Raw genomic sequence first — 15780 nt, forward strand, 5'->3', positions numbered from 1 at the left:
GTAAGTATACCTTAAAGTATTGACTGCACAATTTTTGATGTATCATTATACTTTACACTGCTATTAGTTGAGAGTTTATTGTCTTAAATAAAAGATGTTAGTTACATCAGAAAGCAGCTATATTAAAGACCCTGCAGATATTACATACTTGTGCAACTTAAGCCTTGTGTATTTTCATACAACAAGTTGTGTTGTTCTAAAAGATACAAAGTATGCTTTCTGCACAGATGATAATGCTCTTGAGTGTGATATGGTACAAAAAGCACAAATCAGCACTTTGTATTATAATAAAATAGGTCGCCATTCATTCTTGCAATAAAACAACAATAAAATAAAGTAAATACTGTACCAGAAATCAGAATCATTGCGTGGTTAGAATCTGAAGCCAAAAAGCAGAACATCAGAAGACCTCAACAGGTCAATCTGCTGAAGCAAAAGGTGTGAGCTGATTTTCTGAGTTGAGGCCCTACATCAGGACGCCTGCAGCCACGCATCTTGATGTCCAGTAGTTGCTGTGTTCGGGGTCCCAGCACGGTCGTATCCCACGTGAATAATGCATCCATTCAGCAGTTCTCAGTAGCAAGGTGTAAATCCACATTTGAAATTAGGTGCCTGCTAACCCATCCTAACAGGGTTCAATGGAAAATGTCAAAAAATAAATGTTAGGAATTGAGGAAAATTGCTTGTAACTACTGAAAGTTAGAGTGGATACATTCAATGTTTGTAGAATCTTATTTTGAATTTCTTTTTGCTAATCTCATTTATTAGCTTAGAGCTCTGGGGTATTCCATTTATTCATAGCCCTGCCTGCAGCACATTAATTATACCAGGTCTATTTCATTCTTATTACCATACACAGCTACTGTTAATTTGACAGCAAAGTCACAGGCGGCAGCTTATCAGGCCACACATCCAGACCTCTGAAAGCCTTCTATTGCATAGGAAATTGCATGGTGAATCATAATCATTTATATTGCTTTCCACCAGTCAAGAACAATTACTACAGGTACACTCGACTTTCTCCCACTAACAATGAATTATGCCAAATGAGATAAATTTAACTGAAATAAGTTTAAAGTAGTCCTCATGCAATAAAAATAAAATTTTATTTTTTATCTCAAATCTTGATTACATAAATCTGAAACAACAGACAAATTTTATATATTGTAGCAATTGCTCCTTGTCGGAGAAGAAATATTATTCAATCAACATGTAAGACATTCCTTTTATAAACTACCTTAAAATGTGTGAATAAGATTCCTGTGTCGGGCAGAGGAAGTGACTCCATTTTCTGGAAATCAAGCAGGTGGGAGGATGTGTATTCCAATAGAGGTGTGCATCGTGGCTTCGGAACCTTTGATGTTCTTGATTTCCAAGTCTGCAAAACAAAAAGCACTTTTATTAGTTTAGAATATACCCGAAATGTGCTTCCAATCATTTGCAAATTGTTCTTTCCTCTGTGCTGTGGTTTCTAACTATGGCTACAGATCCCAGGGAGAGCGCAGAATATGTCAGAGGGGGCTATGAAAGCTGATTGAGCTATCAGATCTGTGAAACAAAAGAAACAACAAGGCTCAAATTGAAATAAAAACTTCATACACTGATTTACTCAGCTAAAAACTGCCTCAGTGCATTTTTCAAGAACACAACTAAACCTAAAGTTGGAGTTTGCAAACAACCATTGTGTTAACAATAGAACCAGACCTGGTAAATCAGGTAATTAAGGCCGAGAATGTCAGAAAATGGCTGTAAACAGGGTTGAGATGAATAGTTCTCTGCCATCACTCTATTCTCTGTTTAGGGACACTGCTCTCTGAATCATCAGGCCGCAGATGGGTGAGTAAGTAAATTTTTTAAAATATATGGTTGTTTGGTGTCCAGAGGTGACTTTCGCTGGGAGCAGGTAAGTAAATTTCTTCATGACCCTCTGTATTCTACAAACACCAGACTATCAGCTAGAACTTCCCCGATGCTACATACAATTCACACTGATCCTGAACTTATGTCAAAAGGTGCTTGAGATAAATTGTGTGTATTTCGTGATACACACAATTGCTGAAGAGCACTGGAAAGGAGGAGCAGGAGGGAGCCAGCAGGCCCTGCAATGCAATCTGATCACAGCTGATCTCTACTGGCCTCAGCTCATCTTCTGTAAAGTTTTCCCTGTAACCCTGAAGATCTGAATGAGAACGCACAAGAGTCAAGGCCTGCTCTCTTCATTGTTTGAGCAAAGGCTTGCTCTTGAATAACAAGTATACAAGAGGGATACATGTTTCTGCAGAATAGTTTCCATGTGTCATATCCACTCCTGTCATATCTGCTCCTATCAGAGGGTGACCTGTTCAGGATGCAGGAGAGCAATTGTCTGGGAAGCAGAATTTCTGTCCTGGCAGAACAACAACTCCACATCTTCGCTTCTGGAGAACTTTGAGCTACTCAAATTTCTCATGAATAACTTCTTATGGCTCCTTTATAACTTCAAACCCACTGGACTTCTAGCTGGATAAGTGTGTTACCCTGGAAGGTGTAAGATTTTATACAGCCTCTGTCTATACCTCCAGAGCAGCATTAACTGAATTAATGGACATTGTGTGACTGGATTGTCAACCTCCTTTGCATGTGCCCTCCAGAATGGAAATCATGAGCCTCTGGCTCCACACAAGCACCTGTATGGACTTTAGCCTGCCTCTTAGTACCTTGCTCCGGGAGGGCTGACACTGTTCTCGCCTTCAACCTGTGCAGCCTTGGCATCAAAGCATCCCAAGTGTGGTCTCCATCCCTGTCCTCTTGATCTGTGGATCATTCCTTCAGTGAGCTTCCCAAACCATATTCCCTTTGACCCATGGCTGAGAGCAGCCTGGTGTATCTCTCTGTGATGAACACCACTCAGAACCAATCTGATTCTGGTGCCAAGTCATCTTCCTCTTCCTCCATTCTTACTTTCAGATCCTCTTGCCCCTCTACCTATTCTTGCTCCTCTCAACCTTCCTGTCTTCTTGCCCCAATTTTTTCCTGGGTTCCTCCACCTCCTACTCCTCCCCCACATCAATTTAGACAGCTAGCTCTTCTAATTCTCCTATCCATTCCTTTTTCCTCTGATTCTATCTGTTCCACTGATTCTCCAGATCTTCATAATCTCCCAGTTCCTCATCATTCTGAATGATGCTGTCCTGTAAGAAGTGAATATGGGGGTCATCTGCAATGTGGGAGTACTTTCGCTAAAACTGCAGCAGTCAAGAAGATGGCGGGGCCATAAAGGCTGTCTTGCAAGTAACATGCAAATTTCAACAAATAGCAGTTTTGTGGCAAGGAATGTAGTTGCACTTGAAGATTACTCACAAAACAGAGCACATATGGCAATGATGGTGTCACCTGTAGATCATATCAAAGGGAATGTGCCAATCACTGTGAGACCAGGCAGCTTTCTTAGAACCACTGCCCGAAAGCAGGTTTGGGCTTCAGTGGCCCCAATGCTCAGCATTGAATTCACAGAGTTCTCTGCTCTAGTGAGCAGCCTCCTTCTTCCTGTTCCTCATTGTCACGGTCTGAATGGAGAAGATGAAGGGCATTGATGAAGTGCATCTTGACCCCAGCTTGGAGGAGGAAGAATACCACTGCTGGGATGCATGGGGGAGATGTGTGGGAGATTGTGTTTATGTGAATTTGTGTGAGTTTGTAAAAGTGTAGGAGAACAGTACGTCTTGTGTACAATTTACCTTGACAAATGCAGTAAAACCCCTGGTATCTGGTATCTATGGGAATTAGAAGATGCTGGATAAGTATACTTTCCTGTTGCTTGAGACATATTCTTACAATGCCTAACTAATACACCGGCATTAAGACAAAAATACTGTACTGTACCTACACTGAATAAACTTCACTTGCATGAATATATGAACTTTAAAGCATTTTACTTTATTTTCAGTCACATTCTTTGAAAAGATTTAACCGTTGATGCATCTGCAGGTTCCTCCCTCTCCATGGAGCCACCCAAAAGATGAACAATAACATTATAGCTAATTAACCTCCCTCCCCCAAGTTTACATCTGACCAGGGCAAATCTTACTAAGCAAGGATAAGGAGACACTTAGAGGTGTAAGAGATAAGAGAGTCACTTCAATGGCGAGCGGCATCAATCAGCTCTTCACACTGGGTGACACCATTGCTTTTTTAGCACAACTTTCTGCTATGAGCAAAGCATGACCAAGGCATTCCGCTGGCTAAATATTTGCTCCCATCTTCACTAAAGTTTTATGAGTTATTTCAGAGGACATTTTCAATTTGAAACATGTATTTTTACCTATTATTTTATTCTTATTTATTTTTATTTTCCTTGAATTTTTTTAGCTGGTTGCTTGAATTCTGGATACCAGGGGTTTACTTTTATGTGATACTTTGACATTTCTTTTGACACTCCTCCATGGTTCAAGGATCCCTGCTCCTTGACAAAACAATTCCAGTCATCATCTCCTCTGTTCTTCCAACTGTGTACCTGCTAGTTTCTCTTCCCTTCTCCCCAGTTCTGTGCACAAGACTCCATCCTGGCATGTATCTCACTTCTTAGAGCTTCATTTCTGGGAGCACTCTGTGTCCTTGTAACCTCCCTGCATGGTTCTGCCTTTGGGACCTTTAGCACTGTTGGTCTTCTGCACACCAATGTCTCAGCAGCTGCATTTAATTGATCCTGAGTTTGCACAAATCTTGTCTCAGCACTTTGTTCTGGCTGAAAGAACATTACCTAATATCATGGAAATAGAAGCAGGGTATTTGGATCTCAGCTATTAAATACTCTGATGTATTAACCACATACCCCTTGATTCTCTTAACATGCAATCTATCAATCTGTCCTGAACAAACTCAATGTCTGAACCTCCACAGTTCTCTGGGAAAAGAAATGCACAGATTCACCACTATCTACTTAATAACATTTCTTCTCAGTTCTCAATGACCTACTCCTTATTCTAGGACTTAGAACTCTGGAGAGCTCGGCAACAGGAAATATCATCCCTCCAACACCCTGTAATGCCCAGTAAGTATTTTAGGTGTCAATTGTCTCAATTTTCTAAACTCCAGAGAACATCAGCTGCAATTGCATAATCTTTCCTCATTAGACGATTCCCCATTTCAAGTATCAATCTAATGAACCTTCATTAAATAACTCCATTTTAAATGTTTCCTTCCTGGGGTCAGGAGACTAGAACTGTACAAACTGTTCCAAGTGCAACCTCTCCAGGGGCTGAAATGTGAAGGAAAACATCAAATCCTGATGCATTAAAGGGCAAAATACTATATACCTGACTAACAACTCATCATATTTGAAAGTTAACTTTCAATGCTTTGGAACAACTCAGTTCTCCCTGAGCAATAACACTTTTCAATATCTTCTGGTTTTTAAGCCAATGTGAATGTTGCCATTCTTTTCCATCTTTTGTTCTACCTGCTGCATCCTAGCCCATTCCCTTAAACTGTCCATGTTTCCTTACAGCCTTTTCACCACACCCCACTCTGCTGCCCAGATTAAAATGATCAGCAAATTTGAATTTAGAAAATAATAATACGATTGGGCAGAGTCAATGTGGATTTATGATAAGAAATCATGCTTAATAAAGGTCTAAATGTTTTGAGATTGGACCTAGCTGAATGGATAAAGGTGCAAAATTACAATTTGGAGTTTCAGAAGATCTTCGAGAGGTGCCATGCAAGATGTAATTAAGCAAAATTAAAGCTCATAGTATTGAGCATAAAATGCAGGCATGGATATAGAGTGAGCTAATGAACAGAAAATAGAAAGTAGAAACAAACAGATCATTCTAGACTGTGACTACGGAATGCCATGAGAATCAGTGCGGTGACCTCAACCAAGTGTAGTGTGTTCAAATTTGCTGTTTATAGAAAAATAGATGGCAGTGTGCACTGTCGATTATTACCTGAGTCGTTTGCAAACTGATGTAGGCATGGTTGGCATAGTAATTAGCACAACACCTTTATAGCGCCATCTATCAGGACTGGGGATTCGAATCCTGCTCTGTCTGTAAGGTGTTTGTACCTTCTCCCCATGTCTGTGTGGGTTTTCCCCACGGGCTCTGGTTTCCTCCCACCATTCGAAACATACTGGGTGTAGGTTAATTGGGTACAAATTGAGTGGCATGGACTTGTGGGCTGAAATGGCCTGTTACTGTGCTGTATGTCTAAATAAATAAAATAATAGTAAGATCAGGGTGTTGAAAAAGTGGCTCAAAGGCTGGCTCAGGAGAAATGATTTCAATTCATGGTGCGGTGCACTTACACCAACACGAGAGGGTGGGGGTCAGTGAATGGTACTGTTCTGTCGGAACAGGCTTTATTCGAGCTGGTTTAAATGTGTAGGAAAGGATCTGGTAAATGGGGTATAATGTGTTAAAGTGTAGAGGAAAAGTAAAGACAAAGCATAATAACATAGTGGAAGAGATTGCAGAGTTCTGACAGGCCAAAGGATCTTGGTATTCCAGAGCATAATTTGTATGCAGGTACAGCAGGTAATTAGGAAACCTTAAAGAGGGTTATTGTTTATTGCCAGGGATGTTGAATAAAAAAGTGGAAGGTTGCGCTTCAGTTAAAAAGGACATTGGTGAGATCACACATAGAGTACTATACAGGATTTGGTTTCCTTAGTTTGGGAAGGTTATCATGCGTTGGAAGCAGTTCAAAGAATGTTTGCTCACCAAGTAACCAGGAATGATTGGGTTATTGACGGAGGTCAAACTAGTTCGACCTATTTCATGGAAGTTTCAAAGAGTAAGAGAAGATTTAGAGGTGGCGCGGTTAGTGAAGCAGTTAGCGCAATGCACAATGATGTTACAGCGCCAGCGACTGGAGTTCGAATCCGCCGCTCTCTGTAAGGAATCGGTACATTCTCCCTAGTGTCTGCATGGGTTTCATCCGGGTGCTCCAGTTTCCTCCCACTGTTCAAAAACATACTGGGGTGTAGGTCAATTTGGTGTGATTGGGCAGCACGGGCGGGTGGGGCGAAAGGGCCTGTTACCGTGCTGCATGTCTGAATAAATTTTGTTAAGAGTTGTTTTGTAGGTCAGTATTTGATTTCCAGCATCTGCAGTTGTATGTTTATTTTCGTTGGCTTCGCAATATACTGATCGAGAAACCTAGGTTGTGTACACTTCATGAATTTATTTGGTTGCTGATCATTTTGTAGTCACCCATGATTATTATATTACCCTTATCATCTGCACAACCAATCTTCTGATTTATGTTTTATCCTGCATTACCACTATTTCTAGACAACTCCAAATTATGGTTTCCTCTCACAGCTGTTTCTTAGCTGCATCCAAACTGAATTCTACGTGATATTATGAGATAAGATCTTCCCTTTCAACTGCCATTGTTTATTATTATCCCTCCTATATATCCCTCATGTTTTGCCTCCTATAGCAATTAGTTAATTATTGTGGAATATTCATCATATGCAATCGTGTCTCCATAATGATTATTTATTTATTTGTTTTCCATTTATGCCACATTTATATTCTGCTACGAATACTCTCTGTGTTCAGACAGAGAGCCTTCAGTTTTATGGTTTTTACCATTTTCTGTCTCTAACTGGAGATATACTCATGTTTGTATGCTCCCTCCCTTCCCGATAGACTCTACCATTATCCCATTTCACCACCCTGCACTATTGGCTTACATTTTCTCTTTAACTTAAATGTCCTCTCACTAGCCCCACCACTCCCCACCCATTTTTCAAAATCTTATTTATTGCCCTAGATGTTCACTTGGCACTCACTTAATTCAAGTGAAGCCTGTTCCTACAGGACAGTTCCATTCTCCCTCAATACTGGTCCATTATGAATTGAAAGCATTTCTCCTGAACCAACCTCCAGCCACTTGTTTCAACCCTCTGATCCTACTGATCTGTCAATTTGCACATGACTCAGGTAATAATCCAAAGGTTATTAGCTTTGCGTTTTTGATTTTTTTACTTAATTTAGTTCCTACCTGCTCAAGATGCCTTCAGCAGAACCTCCAATTTTGGAGACTCTGAACAATTTTGTTCTATTTATGCTGTTGCTTCACAGATGGATTTTTTTTCCCCTCCACTCTTCAGGTAGAGTGTCCATCTTAATGCTGCTTCAATCTTGCCTTTTTTTTCTAGATCCAAATTTGGCTTTACTGCTCAACCCAAATATATTTTAATGCTTAAAAATAGGTCAAATTCAATTTCGAAGCACCAATGCAGGCATATTTACCAGAATTGGCAAGAAATAAAAGCAATTTATATTTCAAAAAGGAGAAAGGGAAATCAAGAAACTAAGTGAAAGTGCTAAATATGTACACATCATTACCTGTAACTAAAAAGACAAGCAGCAAGTCTCTAACCAACTAGAATCAGTCAGGCTAATCAGAGATAAGAAGCCAGCAAATTCCCAAGAATAATGTGTCTGCTTTATTATAGATCACATCCTATCACCCAATGTTTTAGTGAAGGTTAGGGAAAATAGAATGTGCAAATGGAATGTTATTTCAGAAATTAAACAGATATCCTGCTATTATTTCTACATGTGGAAGAAAACCCAACAACCTGATTTTCCCCCCAAAAAATGATAAGTAGCATTGGAAAAATTGTGGAAGAAATCAAATTGTCACAACAACCAAATAGAAGACTTAGGTAGAAATACAAAGAGCCATCCTCTCAGATTGGAGCAGGACACTGCCTGATTGGTCCAATAATATATAGTTACAAAACATTTGTCCCATGTGTAATGAACAAACTTGAACTATTCATATTTTTCAAGTAGTGCACAATTCTAAGCATTTTAATGGGGTGATACTATGTGGTCTGCACCATGATCTTCCTTATGGAAGTGGAATCACATTGTCTCTGGTGCCATGAGGCAATTCACGAGTCTATGTTGCAATTCATATTCGGTTTTAGGAAAGATATGTGCATTGGGAACCAATATAAATTAATTTTGGGTTAAAGACCACAGACTGATAAAAAAAATCTTCTGAATCCTGACACCAATACTTCTAATGATAAATGTCCCTGCAATTCCTTTTCTGCATTCTAGGATGTTTCTGCATTCTCTCTGGGAGAGGCCAGAGAGTGGTAGTGGATAATTGTCTGTCAGGTTGGAGGCCGGTGACCAGTGGTGTGCCTCAAGGATCTGTATTGGGCCCATTGTTGTTCGTTATATACATTAATGATCTAGATGATGGGGTGGTAAATTGGATTAGTAAATATGCAGACGATACTAAGATAGGTGGAATAGTGGATAATGAAGAAGGTTTTCAAGGATTGCAGAGGGATTTGGGCTGCTTAGAAAAGTGGGCTGAAAAATGGCAGATGGAATTTAATGCTGATAAGTGTGAGGTGCTTCACTTTGGTAAGAAGAATCAGAACAGGACATACGTGGTAAATGGGAGAGCATTGATGAATACAGAAGAGCAGAAAGATTTAGGAGTAACGGTACATCGTTCCCTGAAGGTAGAAACTCACGTGAATAGGGTGGTGAAGAAGGCTTTTAGTATGCTGGCCTTTATCAATCATTGCATGGAATATAGGAGTTGGGAGGTGATGTTGAGACTGTATAAGGCGTTGGTGCGGCCTCATTTGGAGTTCTGTGTGCAATTCTGGTCGCCTAATTATAGGAAGGATATAAACAGAGTGGAGAGAGTGCAGAGAAGGTTTACCAGAATGTTACCTGGGTTTAAGCATCTAGAGTCTAGGGAGAGATTGGACAGATTAGGTCTTTATTCTTTGGAGCGTAGAAGGTTGAGAGGGGATTTGATAGAAGTATTTAAGATTATGAAAGGGATAGACAGAGTGGATATGGATAGACTATTTCCGTTAAGAGGAGGAAAGATTAAAACAAGTGGACATGAGTTAAGAATGAAGGGGCAGAGGTTTAGAGGTAACATGAGGGGGAACTTCTTTACTCAGAGAGCGGTAGACGTGTGGAATGAGCTTCCGGGAGAAATAGTGGCAGCGGAGTCAATTGTATTATTTAAGAAAAGGTTGGACAGGTCTATGGATGAGAAGAAGATGGAGGGTTATGGGCATTGTGCAGGGAGGTGGGACTAGAGAGGGGTGTTTGGTTCGGTGCAGACTAGAAGGGCCTAATGGCTTGTTTCCGTGCTGTAAATTGTTATGTTATGTTATGTTATGTTACAGTAAACAGACCCTGGTTCTGCCACCAGTCAATATTTGAAATAGATGGTAATTTCATCACTCTATCCCTGCTGAAATGAAATCATACAGTAAACTGTAACTCTATTCACATTTGGTTGAATACAAATATGTACAGATAGGCAAAAGTCCAAGACTCTCAATTATTGGAACACTTCCAAAAGATAACTGGATGGATCATAAACATTCATTAAATATAGAGAGACTTTCGCATATTTCTTTTGACAATTATCTTGTGATAATTTCAGCAAAGGTAAGTATCTTGTAGAGCTAGGTTGAAAAGGGAGCTGTTATAGAACACAAAGGGAGATAAATAGATTAAACAGGTCGGCAAAATAGACAACCATATTGGACAAGGTAAGGCTCTAAAGAACTGAGGAATAATACATTTTAAAGAAGTGAGAAACAAGTAAACAACTGTATTTAAAGGGATCACAGTATGTTTCTTGAGATGAAGAAAATTAGGCATTCTTCTTTTCTTGGCTTGGCTTCGCAGACGAAGATTTATGGAGGGGTAATTTGTAAAGCATGAAATTAGGAATGAAAATGTAACTTGATTGCAAGGGTCTGGTGTTCAAATTAAGGAAATCATGCTTAAAAACATACAAAGCTTTGGCAAGATCTCATTTGGAATATTGTACAAGTTTAGTCTTCTCCTAAGTGAGGAATCTCATTTAAGAATATTAGTTGAAAGAACAATGGTATTAACAGAAGTGCCATTAATTTCTGTTTAGAAATAATAGTAGCAAGTTTCTGAGAAGAACTGATTACAATAGTAGGCATTCTTGCCTCAATTATGCAGTCAATGTGACGAGTGAACAAACCTTCAAGAATCTTCATGCACAAACCCAATGACGAAATGCCAAAATATCCCCCAACAAGAGTGATAGCTTTTTACAGCCCGGAAGGGAAATCTCTTTACAATCTCAGGGGATTGTGCTGCTGTTTTGCGTTTCCACACAACATCAGCTCTTCTGATTGTAGAAATTACCTATGCAGTGCCTACACTTGACTCTACATTACAAACACGTCAAAGAATGGCACCTTGGATTTGTAAGATTGAATGCAGTGTCCAAAACAATAACATTAAATGAAATCAGAGCATGATATTATTCTACCTGCACCACAATATTACAGTCATAATAAATGGAAAAATGTCATGGGAAATGCATGCTTTTGTAATGTCACATTCTGCAAGGTTTGCAAATAATGTATGATTGCACCGAATGCAACGAAGCTCATTTTATGAGCTATCACACATTATCGATCCACTCTTCCTAATGGAAAATAATTACATACAAAAACATGAAGGAATCATGAAATCAGAGCATTTCTTAAAGAGATACATGTCCAAGAATATCTCATTCAGTTGAAAGATGTAGCATATCAATTAAACACAATATCAAACCGGCACAAATATAAATGTCAAATTATCATGGGCTAAATATTTTAGACATGATGATGTGTCCCTCTGCCTCACAAGTCCGTGCCATCCAAATACACCTATTAACTTACGAACCATATGTTTTGAAGGGTGGAAGTAAACCAGAGCATCTGAAGAAAACCCACACAGTCCCAGGGAAAACATACAAACTCCTTAAAGACAGTGCTGGTTTCGAATCTAGGTCACTGTCACTGTAATACCACTGAGCAAATTTAGGTTCTTGGGAGTCACTATCGTGGAGGATCTTTCCTGGACCCAACACACCAATGACATCGTGAAGAAAGCATGTCAGTGCCTCTACTCCTCAGGAGTTTGCGGAGGTTTGGCATGACACGAGAAACCCTGGCAAATTTCTACAGAGGTGTGGTGGAAAGTGTGCTGACTGGCTGCATCACGGTCTGATATGGGACACCAATACTCCTGAGCGTAAAGCCCTCCAAAAGGTAGTGGACACAGCCCAGGACATCACAGCCAAAATCTTCCCCACTATTGAGTACATCTACAGAGAATGCTGCCATCGGAGGGAAACAGAGCCATCAAAGACCCACACCACCAGGTTCAAGAACAGCTGCTACCCCTCCTTATGGAAGTGGAATCACATTGGCTCTAGATCCACAATGATAAGATCAATCAGAGACTCATTTAAGGACTCTTACTTGTGCACTATTGATCTTCTTTGTTCTCTCTGTATGGCACAGTCAGTTCACATTTGTTACCTGTTTACAGTTCTTTTATTTGTTTACATGTTTACGCTGTGTACAGTTTATTTTTTGTTCCACTAATTAGTAGTAATTCTACTGCACCTGCAGGGAAAAAGTTGCATGTGATGTCATGTATGTACACTGACAATAAATCTGAAATCTGAATCTGCATGATCCGCCATCATAACCATGCTCCCCGCTAGTGTTGATTTTCCTAATATATATTTCTGGTGATTATTTGCTCATAATTGATGATGACCAGTAGGAATTATCAGTCCTCGTTCTGAAAAAGTTTGATAATTTCTTTATGCAGTTTAGTGATTGCAATCAGTGATGATGGTTACACACATTAATGACCAAGAAACTATCAAGGTTTCACTCATTACAAGATAACACCTCAAAGATCATAAACCAATGGTGAAGTTGAATATTTCATGGAAACATTGAAAGAATTTAACCATGAGGCTTGTGCAACAATGCTTGAGAGTGACAGTAGAGTGAAAAATGAATAAAGTCTGCTATTGTTGAGAGAACATAAAATATTACCACCAAGAATCTGAATGCCATTGATACTCAATCCACGAGTTCAATAAATAAAGCAGTAAATAGAAGATTGCAATCCCAATTTAATGAAGATGGAGGTTAATGCAGCATACAGAGAACAGAATTAATGTAGCCTGTTCTCCTAAAGGTAAAAAGGATACCTGGATTACCACTTAAGATTAATTAGCACGAAGTAATTTCATCTTAAATGCAACCAACTTTCAAGAACTGGTTGAATGTACATAATGTTTTCTCTCTTCTTTCAACTTAGAGGGAGTTTTCAGATATTTTAATGTCTCTTTAACACACCTTCTTCTGGAAAAAAGTTATTACTTATTTAATATTTCATGCTTAAGGACATCTTTGCAAAATATTAGTTGCTCTATGGGTTTATGTGGTAAGTATGTCATTTATTGTATTGTAACAGTTGGAGGTAAGTTTCCTCCTATGGCACAAAGGTTAATAAAATAATATATAATTAAATTTCATTGCTAAATTGTAACACCCATGTCTGAATTAACCCACAGTGTTTCAATCACAATGGAAGCCTCATCTTTGCTTCATCCTACTCTCCCCATTTTAATTCCACCATATTTATCAATTTCATAGTAACCCATTTTATTGCATTGAGTAATTACCTTTGTCTGCGGTATCTATGCCAATCTAGTCACAACATATAACTCCCATGAATTCCGACCATAGGGCTACTCAATGACATTCCTCAACATGGAAGTCACCTACTCTCTTTTTCTGAGTCATTGTGAGAACTGACTCTTGAATTTGTGACCTTGGTAAAAAGCTTCACTCTTTTGTTCATTACATAACTGATATCAATTTTATGCCTGGTCTCTGGATTCCTGTATAGCCTCAATGTTCTCAAGACGTCTGCTGTCAGTTATTCCCTGGTCACGTGTGATTTCAACATTTTATTCTCAGTTAAGTTTAATTTTCCATGGAAATGTTGCAGTATTTATTCTGCCAGAGAGGAAAATGATCTTAACTACCCTTCAGCTACTATTCTACTACAGCCCTTCAAGCCATAAACTAATAATAAAGTTATAAACCTGACACTGCTTCTTAGTTCATTCATTTCCATGCATGGTCATTTTGCATTTAATCTTCTAGTCTGCATTATCTACCTACAGTATTTATTCTTTCAAACAATGAGATGATAAATTATCTCCATTTATAGTTCCCAGGTTGATAGTAAAGAATTCCTATTCCTTCTGGAGAGGTCAAGCTGGAAAGAAGTACTTGATACCTACATTGCTGTCTGTTCAAACACAAGAGGCCTTATTATGACTGATTAAATTAGCTTCCTAAGAGGCCCTGTTCAGTTGATTATCATTCAATATGTTTACCTAACCTGGCAATGACATTAAATCCACTGTGAATCATTGTGTGGATGGCAACATGTGCATGGCTCATTAACTGTTGGCTCCCGATTTACCTGCATTTATAGATTGGAACGAGGTAGTATCACTATTTGGATGAACACTAAATGTTTGTTGTGTATTTGCAATACAGAAACTTATAATTAAGATGGTGTACTTTTAGGGTTGTTATAAGCTTTGATGCTGTGCTGTCTATTACCAGGTTGTCATCATACCCACATGTTAGTTTTTTTTCCCAACCTTGTATAGTGGTAGGGATTTTGAATTAACGTTTTTTCTTGTAATTTGTATTTCAATATAGAATTGTATTGTTTACTTTTTGTACTATTGCAAACTTCGATTTAAAAAATCTTAACAAGAAAAGATGTTTTAATTTCACGTGCAATTGTTAAAAAGAAGAGTAATTCTCCCTGAGGCTGAGACTTGGGGTGAATGTGGGACTAAAGGACTTCAAGCTCATTCATTTGATTCTTAGCTGGTCTTTGGAGTGGTGCACCAGCATTTTCTCAGGACATTTAGGAAAGGTTAAAAGATGCTTGACTTTTATAACCTGAGCATGAAAGTAAAGAATCAATGGCTTAAAAGATTTCATTGATTAGATGACGAGATAGGTAATGAAAAGAATGCATTTACAATAGGAAAAGGAAATAATCAAGCACAAAGAAGATAAAAACTCTGGTCCAGATGGATTGCATCAACTTATTATTTATTTGAAAAGTTTGTAGTGACAGAAGACTTCAGAAAGCCAATGTAATACCTATTGGTAATTAGATGGATACAATATTGCCAGGGAATTATGAATGAGTCTGCTTATTTTGTCAACCATCTTGAATGCTCAAATTAAGCAAAAACCATCATAGCTTGTTCTATTTCTTGTATAACTGTGTGATAAGGAACAAGTTCAAAGGGTTCACAAAGTAACAGCCCTGGACTCCTGGTAGTGTTAAAACATGAACTTTATTTACAATGTGTGGTGATACGACTACTGCAGAAGGCAGGAAAACTACCTCAGGGGCTGACTCCACCAGGCTGCTCACACTCCACAGCACACAGCCCAGCTACTTCCCCCAGTCCACCTGCAGCCTCTCCACACTATGGGTAACCCCTCCACTCCTCCAGAGAGCCCCACACTTAGCAGACCACACCCACCTGGCCCCCCCCCCCCCCGTGTACAGACATACAGATAGACTATGCTGCCCACACTGACGCCTGCCACAGCTACACTGGACCCAGCCAATCCTCAGGCACTCACACCTTCACCATCCTTTGACCAGGAGCCAATCCTGCGACAGTCCCAGAGACTCCAACAGTCTCCACACTGCCTGAATCTGGCAGGACAATTTTAAGAAGGGGGTGATATGGTCACCAGCCTACTGCAGGGGGAAATCTCTGTACCTGCAGGAAGACCACCTAAGGGGCTAACTCCACTTTACTGGCTGTCAATCAGCCGACCTGAATATACTCCTGTGCCAGTCATACGGGGAGCCACCAAGGCTTGAACTGGTGTTCACACTT

At 39.4% G+C, this 15780-nt stretch overlaps 1 long non-coding RNA gene across 1 annotated transcript in view; it reads right to left on the bottom strand.

Moving 5' to 3' along the window:
* Window positions 1–377: 377 nt before the first annotated feature.
* Window positions 378–15780, bottom strand: part of LOC138745575 (uncharacterized) — a 35877-nt gene continuing 20474 nt past the window's right edge. The window contains exons 2-3 of the long non-coding RNA XR_011346346.1: window positions 1238–1378; window positions 378–625 (exon numbers count right to left, since the gene is read on the bottom strand). This is a non-coding gene — a long non-coding RNA (uncharacterized lncRNA). The remainder of the gene's footprint in view (window positions 626–1237; window positions 1379–15780) is intronic.

Source organism: Narcine bancroftii, chromosome 11 (assembly GCF_036971445.1).
Source record: "Narcine bancroftii isolate sNarBan1 chromosome 11, sNarBan1.hap1, whole genome shotgun sequence".
In the NCBI taxonomy this organism is placed as follows: domain Eukaryota; kingdom Metazoa; phylum Chordata; class Chondrichthyes; order Torpediniformes; family Narcinidae; genus Narcine; species Narcine bancroftii.